Below are 12262 nucleotides of genomic sequence, written 5' to 3' on the forward strand. Positions count from 1 at the left end.
TCCTTACATGTCTTTTATGAACTTTTTTATGAATAAGTATTGAACCAAATTATGAGATTTTCTGATAAGGCCTGCGTGCCAAGACTTTATTTATGTTGAACTATTTTCCGCTGCAACGTTTCAGATTTTATGATGTTGAATTTTGAAGGATAATGTTAATTATCCATTTTAAGACTTTCAAGTAGTATGTGACATTCCGTTTATGATTTAAATATTTTGATTTGATATGAAATTTTTATGTTGGGAAAACGGGGTGTTACAATTGGTATCAGAGCAGGTCGGTCCGTCCGGCCAAGTAGATGAGTCAAGTAGTGTCGTTTAGCGGTTGGAATACCATTATTATGTTATTATAATTGTTGTGTGTTGTGCAGTGAAGAAGAAGAGACCTGGAGGCTGCAAATTTTATCTGTTATAAGAGGACTAGAATGGCTGGAAGGAATGATGCTGCGATTGCTGCTGCGTTGGAAGCTGTGGTCCAAGCTGTGGGACAACATCCAAATGCTGGTGCTGGTGTTAATGCTGAAGTGAGAATGTTGGAGACCTTTCTGAGGAATCATCCTCCCACTTTCAAAGGAAGGTACGACCCTGATGGAGCACAGACATGGCTCAAAGAGATTGAAAGAGTTTTCAGAGTTATGCAATGTACTGATGATCAGAAGGTGCGTTTTGGTACCCACATGCTGGCGGAGGAAGCTGATGACTGGTGGGTGAGCCTCCAACCTACCCTAGAGCAAGATGATGCATTTATTACTTGGGCTGTGTTTAAGAGAGAGTTCCTAAACAGATATTTTCCTGAGGATGTTCACGGAAGAAAAGAGATCGAGTTCCTTGAGCTGAAGCAAGGAGACATGTCGGTGACAGAGTATGCAGCGAAGTTTGTGGAGTTGGCTCAGTTCTATCCACACTATACTGGTGTCAATGCTGAGTTTTCTAAGTGTATAAAGTTTGAGAATGGTTTGCGTGCCGACATCAAGCGAGCCATTGGTTACCAACAAATCCGTGATTTTTCTGATTTGGTGAGCAGATGCAGAATCTACGAAGATGATACTAAAGCTCATTATAAGATTGTGAGTGAGAAGAGAGGTAAGGGTCAGCAAAGTCGCCCAAAGCCTTACAGTGCCCCTGCTGATAAAGGAAAAAGAAGAGTTAATGATGAAAGAAGGTTGAATAGGAAAGATGCTGCTGCTGAGATCGTTTGTTTTGCTTGTGGCAAGAAAGGCCATAAGAGTAATGCTTGCACAAAGGATATTAAACGGTGCTTTCGTTGTGGCAGTAAAGGACATACACTTGCAGAGTGTAAGCATGAAGACGTTGTGTGTTTCAACTGCAATGAAGAGGGTCATATTGGGTCTCAATGCAAGAATCCGAAGAAGGCTCAGACCAGAGGGAAAGTTTTTGCTTTGACTGGTACTCAGACTGAAACTGAGGATCGTTTGATCAGAGGTACTTGTTATATTAATGATACTCCTTTAGTTGCTATTATTGATACTGGTGCTACACATTGTTTTGTTGCTTTTGATTGTGCTTCTAAGTTGGGCCTTGTTATGTCTGATATGAATGGAGAAATGGTTGTCGAAACTCCAGCTAAGGGTTCGGTGACCACTTCTCTTGTTTGTTTACGGTGTCCCTTGTCTATGTTTGATCGTGATTTTGAGATTGATTTATTTTGTCTGCCTTTGAGTGGAATGGATGTGATTCTTGGTATGAACTGGTTAGAGTACAATCATGTCCTCATTAATTGTTTTAGTAAGTCAGTGCATTTCTCTTCTGCTGAAGAGGAAAGTGGAGCGGAGTTTTTGTCTACTAAGCAGCTGAAGCAGTTAGAACGCGATTGAATTTTAATGTTTTCTTTGATGGCATCCTTATTTTGGAAAGTCAAGCAGATTGATAAGTTACAAGTGGTGTGCGATTTCCCTGAAGTTTTTCCTGATGAAATTCCTGATGTGCCGCCAGAGAGAGAGGTTGAATTTTCTATTGATCTTGCTCCGGGAACAAAGCCTGTGTCTATGACACCTTACCGTATGACAGCGTCAGAGTTGGCTGAGTTGAAGAAACAGTTGGAAGATTTGCTTGATAAGAAGTTTATAAGACCAAGTGTTTCACCTTGGGGAGCGCCGGTACTGTTGGTTAAAAAGAAGGATGGTAGTATGAGGTTATGCATTGACTATCGACAGTTGAACAAAGTAACTATAAAGAATAGGTATCCACTTCCTAGAATTGATGACTTGATGGATCAGTTAGTGGGTGCACGTGTGTTCACCAAGATTGACTTGAGGTTGGGTTATCACCAGATTAAAGTAAAAGATGAAGATATGCAGAAGACGGCTTTTAGGACGCGATATGGACATTATGAATATAAGGTGATGCCTTTTGGTGTTAGTAATGCGCCTGGCGTGTTTATGGAGTATATGAATCGCATTTTTCATGCATTTTTGGATCGCTTTGTGGTTGTGTTCATCGATGATATTTTGATTTACTCGAAGACAGAAGAAGAACATGTTGAGCATCTGAAAATTGTCTTGCAAGTGCTGAAAGAGAAGAAGTTGTATGCTAAATTGTCTAAGTGTGAATTCTGGTTGAAGGAAGTAAGTTTTCTTGGCCATGTTATTTCTGGTAGTGGTATTGCAGTCTATCCGTCTAAAGTTGAAGCAGTATCACAATGGGAGACTCCTAAGTCGGTTACAGAGATTAGAAGCTTTTTGGGTTTAGCAGGTTACTGCCAAAGATTTATAGAAGGATTTTCTAAGTTAGCACTTCCGTTAACGCAGTTGACGTGTAAAGGTAAAACCTTTGTGTGGGGTGTTCATTGTGAGAACAGTTTTAATGAATTGAAGAAGCGTTTGACGACGGCTCCAGTTTTGATTTTGCCGAAACCAGATGAACCTTTTGTAGTGTATTGTGATGCGTCCAAGTTGGGCTTATGCATCAAGACAGTTGAGAATTCATGAACGAAACTATCCTACTCATGATCTTGAATTAGCTGCAGTTGTATTTGTGCTTCAGATTTGGAGACATTACTTGTATGGTTCGAGATTTGAGGTGTTTAGTGATCACAAGAGCTTGAAGTATTTGTTTGATCAGAAGGAATTGAATATGAGACAGCGAAGGTGGCTCAAATTGTTGAAAGATTATAACTTTAGTTTGAATTACCATCCGGGTAAAGTCAATGTTGTTGCGGATGCCTTAAGTAGGAAGACTTTACATATGTCTGCTATGATGGTTAAAGAGTTTGAATTGCTTGAACAGTTTAGAGATTTGAGCTTAGTTTGTGAAATGTCGTCTCGGAGTGTTAAGCTAGGAATGCTGAAAATTGATAATGATTTCTTGGAAAGTATTAGAGATGCGCAGAAAGTTGATGTTAAGTTTGTGGACTTGTTGGTTTCTTGTGATCAAAATGAGGATAGTGACTTTAAGGTCGATGATCAAGGTGTGTTGAGGTTTCGAGGTAGGATTTGTATTCCAGACAACGATGAGATGAAGAAGATGATTCTTGAAGAGAGTCATAGGAGTAGCTTGAGTATTCATCCGGGAGCTACAAAGATGTATCATGACTTAAAGAAGTTGTTTTGGTGGTCCGGATTGAAACATGATGTAGCACAATTCGTGTACTCTTGTTTGATTTGTCAGAAGTCGAAGGTAGAGCATCAGAAACCTGCTGGTTTGATGACACCGTTAGATGTACCAGAATGGAAATGGGATAGTATATCCATGGATTTTGTGACAAGTTTTCCGAATACTCCTAAAGGGAATGACGTTATTTGGGTAATTGTTGATAGATTGACGAAGTCGGCACACTTCATACCGATTAATATTAGTTTCCCTGTAGCCCAGTTGGTGGAAATTTATATTCGAGACATTGTGAAACTGCATGGTGTTCCTTCAAGCATGCAAGAGGCCTTAGGTTCTAAGTTGAGATTGAGTTCGGCTTATCATCCTCAAACAGATGGTCAGTCGGAAAGAACGATTCAGTCACTCGAAGACTTGTTGAGAGTTTGTGTACTTGAACAAGGTGGAACTTGGGATAGTCATCTTCCGTTGATAGAGTTCACATATAATAACAGTTATCATTCAAGTATTGGGATGGCACCTTTTGAGGCTTTGTACGGTCGGAAGTGTAGGACTCCGTTATGTTGGTTTGAAACAGGTGAAAGTGCGGTTTTAGGACCAGAGATTGTTCAGCAGACTACTGAGAAGGTAAAGATGATTCAGCAAAAGATGAAAGCGTCGCAGAGTCGACAAAAGAGTTACCATGATAAGCGTAGGAAAGACCTTGAATTTCAAGAAGGAGATCACGTGTTTTTGAGAGTTACTCTGATGACCGGTGTTGGTCGTGCATTGAAGTCAAAGAAGTTGGAACGGTGGCGTACCGAGTGGGTTTACCACCTCATTTATCAAATTTGCAAGATGTGTTTGATGTGTCGCAACTGAGGAAGTATGTTCCAGACCTGTCCCATGTGATCCAGAGAGATGATGTGCAAGTAAGAGACAACCTTACGGTGGAGACCTTACCAGTGAGGATCGAAGGTCGTGAAGTGAAGAAGTTGAGAGGCAAGGAGATACCTCTTGTGAAAGTCGTTTGGGATGGAGCGACTGGCGAAAGCTTGACGTGGGAGCTAGAGAGTAAGATGCTGGAGTCTTATCCAGAGTTGTTTGCTTGAGGTAAATTTTCGAGGACGAAAATTCTATAAGTTGGGGAGAGTTGTAACGCCCGTCGTAATTATTTAATTATTTGATGAGTTTTAACATATATTTATATGATTTATATATGCGTGATTTATATGATTTAAGAAATTAAGTAGTTTACATGATTTATAGATAAATTATGTGATTTTCAAGATTGATGTGAAGTATATGATTTTGTGAAGTATATGATTTTGTGAAGTTATAATGTTGGTGTGACTTATTTTATTATTAAATAAAATAAGATATGAAAAATAAAATAAAAATATTAGAAGTTGGGCTGTGAGGTAAAATGAGTAAGTTTAGAGGTGAGTAGAGTAATAAGGAGAAATAAATATAACAACATAAGTTAGAAACGTTTTTACGTGAAACGCTTTTGGAGAAAAAGGGAGAAAAAGTCAGAGAAGAGGAGAACTAGAGGGAGAGCTGCGATTTCATCATAACCAGGTAAGGGTGAGACTAACTTTCAATATTATTAAAGGTATGATTCTGAAAAATGGGTTTAGCTTGATTAGGTTGAGTTTTTGTGAGAATTAAGAATTAGGGTTTAAGACCGATTTTGATGATTGAACCGTGAAAAGTTGTTAGATTGATGCAAAACTCGTATACAGACCTTAGATATTTCATAGGGTGATAATTAGATGTTGATTGGATGATAGAACAAAGAGATTAGGTGAAATTTTGAGAAAAACATGTTTCTGGCCGTACTGACATTCATCGCTCGCAACTGCGAGCAGCAACACTCGCAACTGCGAGCTATGAACTCATCGCTCGCCATTGCGAGCAACATTAATCGCCACTGCGAGCTACCCTAGACGCTCGCAACTGCGAGCAAGATCGCTCGCCACTGCGAGCAGACCCATTACTCGCCATTGCGAGCAAATCACTCGCCATAGCGAGTTAAGCTGCTAGTTGCCCAATTTGTTTCCCTTGCGATCCTTTCGCACGTGTAGTCATGAGTTGGTCTTAGGAGTAAGAATGAGGGTTGTTTAGGATACTTCACGATGTTCCAGAAGTCTGTTTGATGACTGAGATTATTAGTAATGTTGTATGAGTGATATCTTGATGTGTTATGGAATTTATGTTGATGTAATTCATTCTTCAAATGATGTTGAAACATTCAAGTACTGTTACATGTTGTATTTTGCTGTTGTTTAATGCTGTTGTACATTTAAATGTCTTGAAGTTGCATGAGTCGGTCTAAGTTGCAATGATTTAAGAAGTTCTAAGTTAGTCTATTTTAATGCATTATTTAGTTTAGTTTTATTTAGATTTTATTTTATTTTATTGCAAATTTATTTCCTTTTTGAATCTTTTACTTTAAATTGCATTTTATTTTATTTCAGGAATGAATATATGGTGGAAGGTGTCTTGGAGCAAAAGAAAGAGGTCTGGAGCAAATACAGTGCAAAAATACGAAGATACAGAGACAAAAATATGTCTCCCACAAGTCAAAAGCTTGGCACGGCCGTGCCACCCTCCAGAGCCCCTTTTGCTGCTTTTTCTTCAGGCCCAAGTTACTCTGTTGTAGTTTTACTGATTAGCCCTTATAGTTGCTTAGATTTTAAGTCAATTGTAAGCTATAAATAGAGTAGCACTCCGTCATAAACATTCATCTTTTGTTCTTGGAAATAATATGTGACAATTGTTTCTTTGAATAAAAGTTCACTTTTATTTTATTGTTCTTTTATTTTATGTTCTTCTTCTTCTTCTTCTCTTCCATGTCTACGATGAACATGAGTGAGTAGACTTCTTATTGTCTTGGGATTATTGGATAAGTCTAATGACATAATCCTAATCGAACCAAGCTTTAACCCTAATTTCATGTAACCGTAATTTCTAATTTAGATTCACCGTTTTAACATGAATTAACCATTATCAAACTGTAGAAGAGAAAGTGGAGGGTTTGATAATTGTTAATCCATCATCCCAAATATCAATTCATAAAGAGAAAGCGGAGCTTTGATATTGGAACAAGTGAATCTAGACAATAATTGCAAGGGCAGCGAAATAGTCTTTGCAATTATTGAGACATGTGTAGTTTCAATCCTTATAAGCTTCTTCTAGTAATCAAGTCAGCGAAATAGGCTTGGTTACTAGGGGTAAACTCTCATCGGACTTTCATCAGAAAGGTGAGGGGCTGAAGGGAAACCGGTCTTTAGAAATTAAGGTGTAAAACATGAAATTAGAAGTTAAAGTCTTGGCTAGTGAAGGGTTTGTTATTATGACGAACCAATAATTCCAAGACTCCTTTATTTTATTATTGTTATTTCTTTTAATTAAAAATCCAAACTTTTTAACCTTTGAAACCTTCATCTAATCATTATTGAAAGTTAATTAAATTCATAACTCCCTAGCAGAACGATACTCTCTCTTACTACTATTACTTCGATAGACCGTGCACTTGCGGTTTGGCCTATCATACGATCACTTTCATATAGCTTAATTTTTTTGGTTTGGGGATATGCTATATGGACCTAGTTCAAGGTGGATCCTCCTGATTATATATTGAATTTAATTTTAAAGTTTGACACGGGAAACAAATCATATGTACAACGTTGGAAATATTTGGCCAAAAAAAAACCGTTGGAATTATTTTTGAGTTAAATCAAACATTTCAAATAATTGAGTCGATGATGAATATGATTTATAGGTAGTGTATGTTGGAACAAAATGTGTTTAACAATAAACCTTTGAGAGTTTTGATGATAACAAGGTATTAAAAATTGTCAATTGGACTAGCTAATATTTGTTCAAGTGTACATGACCATAGACAAAATTTGACATCTTAAAAAGGTTCTGGATGGACAAAAGAGAGCTAAAGTATCAACAAAAAGGAAGCTTAAAGCGTCTGAAGCGAAGTGCTCCTGAAGCCAAAAGTGCTCCTGAAGACAAAGTGCTCCTGAAGTGATGACGTCATCAGAAACAAGTTCATCAAAAGCATCTCATCAGAAACTGAATATCACCAGAAGTTGTAGTTCATCAGGAGATGCAAAACTTAAAGCTTCAAGGGCTGTTCAATGGATTCAAAATCATCTAAGCATTGCAGAAGACTGGAAATGTAAAGCAACGGTCATTTTGAATGGATTTGAAAGCATTGGATGCTTATCTTCAAAAAGCGTTGACAAAGTACAATTGTACGAAGTGTACAACCACTATCTCCACTACTCTGTTTTTGTCTCTGCTACAAGACAAGAAAAACAGCTCTGCCTGCAACGATGTTCCTTCACAATGGGAATGGATTTGAAATTGATCCTTCATAGGACAACTACCATATCAGCCAAAAGATCATTGGTGATTGATCAAAGCTTCAAACGACTCTTTTTGATGTGCTGGCAATTTCACGTCTCTTTCACACCTCTATATAAAGGAGTGAAGGCGTAGAAATTGGTATCAGACTAAACAACAATTTACAAGTGGCAAAACTCTGCTGAAATTGTTCTGCATTCAAAGTTCATTTAGAATTTCTGTTTCAAAGTTCATATCTTAGAAATTCTAGAGTCTTAAGAGTCGGTATCTGATTTGTATTGTGAACACCATTGATTGTATATCAATTGTTCAACCTGAAACAATTTTCTTTGTAATTCTGTTTGATTAGAAGTCTCTTGATTGTGTTCAGGAGCATAGGAAGTCTCTTGCAGTTGTGCCTGAGCAATTTGAAGTCTCTTGCTAGTTGTAGTAGTGAGCAGTTGTAATCAGATATTACATTATAGTGAACTCTCCTTGGAAGTGCAAGGGGGGACAGGACTACTTCCGGTTTGTGGAAGGAACCTATATAATTGCTTTGTGTCTTTCTTCTCTCTCTCTTTGTTTTTATACGCTGCAAGTTGTCCTGAACATCACTTCAGAAGCAGTCTATATTTGCTTCTGACCAGTGTGTTTCAGCTTAGGAGAAAACGAAGAAAAAGTTAACACAATTCAACCTCCCCCCCCCCCCCCCCCTTCTTGTGTTTTTCTCGCCTTCAGTGTAAGCAAATATTTATTCTAATGGTAGTGTATATGAAATATAGCTCTATCATATGGACCTCTAAAAAATGTCAAAAAGTGGACTCTTACCACTATTATTAAAATTTATTAAAAATATTACATATCATCCCTTTTACAATCATCATCATCATCATCATCATCATCATCATTATTCATCATCATCATCAACATCATTATTATTAGAATTCTGCTCTTCTTACAGCAAGTTTTGCTCGCGTCCAGCTGAACTTCCCAAAATAACTCTGCGTGAGTTAACTCACGCTAATGTTATACCCAGCGTGAGTTAACACACGCTGCTTGAGTTAACTCACATAGAGGTACTTTGGCCCGCATGATTTAACTCACACCAGCTGCAATTGTCCTGCATGCTATTAATTCCTCTCATAGGAAAAGAGACAACTGATAATGAACCATTATTTGACAACAAAAACCACGAAATCACCTGTAATGAGAGAACTGGAAGCGGTTTCTATAAAGAATTGATAAAATGGAATAGAAGGCTTAAGAAGCATCCAATGGGAAGTTCGAGAATCTGGCTGACAACTTTCACCAATACCACAACACACCAAAGATACAAAATAAAAACCAAATTGAATAATATATTTTTTAATTGTCAATGTTAATTTGGTACAAATCAGCATTTGATTCCATGAATTAGATTTTTTTTTTGTCAAACACCATGAATCAGATTTAGTTAGGAGACTAAAAACAAACAATTAATGCACAAAAACTATTCCTCACAAGTAAATAGACAAACTCTAAGTGGCTATGAGAGGAATTAACTCACGCGGTGTGAGTTAACTCACGCATGTGTAAAAACTAAGTCACGTTTTTTTTACACTTGCGTTAGTTAACTAACGCAGGGTATTTTGATCAGTTTGGTTGGGTGGGAGCAAAATTTGTTGGGAGAAGAGCAGTATTCTCATTATTATTATTATTATTATTATTATTATTATTATTATTATTATTATTATTATTATTATTATTATTATTATTATTATTATTATTTTGAAGAAGTTATTATTATTATTATTACTATTATTATTATTATTATTATTATTATTATTATTATTATTAAATTTTATTATTTTACTAACAAAGATAAGAATAGTCTTTATTAGAAGGTTAGACAAATCCATATAAAATATTTAACATTTTAACTTTTATGCGAACCAACCATATTTACATTTTACAATCATTTATGGCAGTGACGATTTTTTTTTTAAAGGGTGACGAAGAAGGTTGGATAGCCATTTTAAACAATATTTTAATGTCCAAGGTAAAATAACTTTACTACCAAATAGGTTTGATATATTATTCTAGTAATTAAGGATAGAAAATAAATCAAATGTTTTTTACCTTGTTGTGGTATAATGATCATTCAAGGTGTTTGACTATATATTTCAAAGTAGTCTCGATTTCAGTCCTCACTCCGTTCACCCCCATATATCTAAGAGTGACATTGCTTGGTCCTTTCAACCTTCGTTAGTAGGTTTTCATTAACTCAAACCTTTGTAAGGAGATTAGGAGATGAGGTATGCTTAAACCAATCCATTTCCTATGTGATTTTTTTTGCTGAAGTCCGAATTTTTACTGAATTATTTTTAAAACGTTCAATATGCTCCCTTCTAAGAAATTTTTCTCTCTAATAAGTTGATTTTTTGGGAAATGGATTGCCCTAATACAATCACAATATAATGGATCTAGATCTTTCAATTAAGATCTGATGGTGTATAATTTCAGCTTAATATTTTAGATCTATTTTTCAAAATGAAATCCAAGATTTTGGTTACGATTTAGCATATATGGTTGAATATGTCTGCATGAAATCATGATTATCTTCCATCTGGGTGATCTTCGTCTGAACATTCTTAAGGTTGAACAAATAAAAATATTTATGGTTTCACAGGTTTAATAAAAAATCATCGAAAATTGATTACCTGTAGTTACACCATTAAACTATGGATCTAGATTGTTTAATTGAGATCTGACAGTATATAATTTTCGTATGTTTTCAGATCCATTTTTAAAATGAAATACAATATTTTCGGGATCCATTATTATGGATCTATATCGTTTGATTCAGATCTTACAGTGTATAGTTCTCGTTTGTTTTTTAGATCCATTTTTTAAAATGAAATACAAGATTATTTTTTCGATCTGTTATTATGGATCTATTAAGATCTGGTGTATACTTGTGGATCTATATCGTTTGATTCAGATCTGACAGTGTATAGTTCTTGTTTGTTTTTTAGATCCATTTTTTAAAACGAAATACAAGATTTTTTAGATCTGTTATTATGGATCTATTAAGATCTGGTGTATACTTGCTGATTCGTTTTTTTAAATCCATTTTTTAAAATGAAATCCAAGATTTTGGTTTAGATTTAGTATATGGTTGTATATGTTTGCATGAAATCATTGTTAACTTGCAACTGGGTGATCTTTATCTGATTTTTCTTAAGCTTGCATGTGTTTTGCTTACATTCCAACTGTAAACAAATATTTATTATCTTTTCTTTGATGTCATGATCATACAGGAGAAAAATTGACTCAATGTAAAATATTTATTAATGTCTGAATAAATATTTCATGCAGGAAACGTTAACAATGAAGAAAAAGAACTCAACTAGTAGAATCTCAATTCAAGATTTGTTCTATGATATCTTGATTAAAATTTTCTTGAAACTGAATGTTGTTGAACTTTCAGTTGCCTCCATGGTTTGCAAATCATGGAATGAAATTTGTCGTAACCACTTACTCTGGGCTAAGCTCGACTTATCTCGACTTAGTTCCAATGCTTTCAATATACCCTTGCTGCCTGGAGCTTGGAGGGATGATTTAGCTTCCGAAAATAAATTGATCACATGCTTGAAGTATGCTCTACGTTCGAGCAATTAAAGTACAATTTGTATGTTAACAGAATAATTCTGAAAGGTATCATTTTTTATTTACAACTGTACAAAATTTGTATGTTATGTAGGACAATATATTTCTCCTTTTCCTATCCCATTTTTTTTATCTCCTTAATTTTATGGAATTCATGCTAACAGAATAATTCTCATAGTTTAATTTTGATGATTTGTTTTATAACCTAAGAATATATAGTCCATTACTTTTTGGGACTAAGTTTTTAGTTTTTTAGACAAAAATATTTCACTTCTATTAAAATTTAGCCGCACTCCTTTGTTCATAAAAAACTAACAAAATAAATATATAGAAAAGTGAAGTACAAGGGTACTCCAGCCTATTGCAGTACTAGTCGAATTGTTTATTTGTATGAAGTAGTTGCTTCTTTAAGAAGTGTATTGTTTCAATTGAATCATTTTACAACAACACTTGTCTGCAAACCTTATGTTTCTGGATCCAATATATATATCACTCTTTATTAATTAGACATATGGTAATTTAATATGTGTCTTTTCTATTTTGTAGGACACCAAATCTAAAAAGATTAGCATTCCCGTTCAAAGGCAAACTGTCCAAGAATGCAATAGATATTGCGTTGAAATCATGGGAAGGCCTTGAATCCATCACCGTTACTGCCATGGTCAAGCCGAGTCGCATTTTGTCTGCCATTAGTACACCCCAATAA

The 12262-nt window shown here is 35.6% G+C and overlaps 1 pseudogene; it reads left to right on the forward strand.

The window, feature by feature from the left end:
* The first annotated feature begins 386 nt into the window (after positions 1-386).
* LOC146937234 (uncharacterized) lies at positions 387-12262 on the forward strand (annotated as a pseudogene).

The sequence above is a fragment of the Medicago sativa genome, chromosome 3, assembly GCF_051527215.1.
Source record: "Medicago sativa cultivar Bolivia chromosome 3, Bolivia_mono, whole genome shotgun sequence".
In the NCBI taxonomy this organism is placed as follows: domain Eukaryota; kingdom Viridiplantae; phylum Streptophyta; class Magnoliopsida; order Fabales; family Fabaceae; genus Medicago; species Medicago sativa.